We start from the raw sequence: 1,893 nt of genomic DNA, 5'->3' as shown, positions 1-1,893 counted from the left end.
AGAAACAGCGATCGGAATTACCCCGATTTCACCGATACCACGCGGTCGGAAGGCCGCGAGTGCTCGCGAGGCCGTGTTTACGCTACCTACATGTTTTCTCTTTGATGTTTCGGCCTACCATCTGCCTTCCTGCCTTCTTTTCTGAGACGTTGCGTCAATCGTCAATGATCTTTCACGACTTCCACCTTGGAGTGAGAGTTGATCTACTCTACTGTTGAAGCATTTTGCTATACCCTTTCCTTTTATTAGGAAATGTAGTTTTGGCTGGGTCAGATAAAAGTTGAGAGAGTAAAATATCAGGGACCATTTTATCACAATAATGTTATTTTGATTTCCGGCCAGAACGAAATATTGCATGACAAGGATTATCCATTGAATATTTACAAAATGAAAATCATGTAGAAATGTAACCCTTGTAAGTCACTTTAACTTTAACTGTGTCCCTAAAGTGGTGCATGACAACTTGTGTTCACTATAAACTCAACCCCTATCTGCATTATATATCGTGTTACTGTTAATGTTAATACTGTACATTCAGACCTTTCCAAAATAACATTTCTATGAATTTTAGAAATTTTTTTCACAGAATCACAGTCCTTCAAAATGATCACTGACGTGCAGCTCGCTATCTTCGCCAATGGCTTGGGAGTGGCTCTGTTCCTCCTGGTTGTTTTGTATCACTACGTGTCGGTGAATAATGTCAAGAAGTTGGACTGATGGAGACCGCGTCACAGTCATACATGTTATCGTCATCATGTAAGTTCACGGACTACTCTGCGTCACAGTCATACATGTTATCGTCATCTCATGTAAGTTCACGGACTACTGTGCGTCACAGTCATACATGTTATCGTCGTCATGTAAGTTCACGGACTACTGTGTGTCACAGTCATACATGTTATCGTCATCATGTAAGTTCACGGACTACTGTGTGTCACAGTCATACATGTTATCGCCATCATGTAAGTTCACGGACTACTGTGCGTCACAGTCATACATGTTATCGTCATCATATAAGTTCACTGACTACTGTGCGTCACAGTCATACTTGTTATCGTCATCATATAAGTTCACTGACTACTGTGCGTCACAGTCATACATGTTATCGTCATCATATAAGTTCACTGACTACTGTGTGTCACAGTCATTCATGTTATCGTCGTCATGTAAGTTCACGGACTACTGTGCGTCAGTCATTCATACATGTTATCGTCGTCATGTAAGTTCACTGACTACTGTGTGTCACAGTCATACATGTTATCGTCGTCATGTAAGTTCACGGACTACTGTGGGTGTTTAGTATTTTGTGGTTGCTCAGTCTCCCTTTTATCATTCATGTAGGGTTGACATTTTTACGTTTACAAAGGTTTTTTTGTTTTTTTACAGAAAACGATAAACATTTTGGTCGAGGGTGAATATTTCGAACACGTTGGAGGTTGACAAATGGGTTTGACATAACATGTTTTCAGTAATTTACCCGAAAAATTAGAGACATTGAAGAAAATATAAGGAAAGTAACTGGTAGAATAATGGGCAGAAATAAATCCCACCCCACGACTCAGCACCCACAGTACAGTGCCTTACTTAAACAATAGCTCAGCTGCTCTGCCTCACTGTTCCTTCTGCTGACTTTCCTCACTACCATCGTTCAGCTGACTTTCCTCACTACCATCGTTCAGCTGACTTTCCTCACTACCGTCGTTCAGCTGACTTTCCTCACTACCATCGTCGTGTTGCATTTTCCTATAGAAGAACTAGAACAGTTGCATGAAGTTTGACTATCCTCTAAGTCTAAGACACTATTTCATTAATGTATAACAATTTAATGGCCTCTGTCATTTGTCAAAATATTTTACTCAGGCTATTACCGTTTTGTTTTTTTATTGGGGGGGG

At 40.4% G+C, this 1,893-nt stretch overlaps 1 long non-coding RNA gene across 1 annotated transcript in view; it reads left to right on the top strand.

The window, feature by feature from the left end:
* Positions 1-780: 780 nt before the first annotated feature.
* Positions 781-1,893, top strand: part of LOC101856091 — a 2,257-nt gene continuing 1,144 nt past the window's right edge. Inside the window, exon 1 of the long non-coding RNA XR_001184740.2 lies at positions 781-860. This is a non-coding gene — a long non-coding RNA (uncharacterized LOC101856091). The remainder of the gene's footprint in view (positions 861-1,893) is intronic.

This window comes from Aplysia californica, unplaced genomic scaffold (genome assembly GCF_000002075.1).
Source record: "Aplysia californica isolate F4 #8 unplaced genomic scaffold, AplCal3.0 scaffold00115, whole genome shotgun sequence".
NCBI lineage: Eukaryota > Metazoa > Mollusca > Gastropoda > Aplysiida > Aplysiidae > Aplysia > Aplysia californica.
This window is presented reverse-complemented; position numbering and strand designations above follow the sequence as displayed.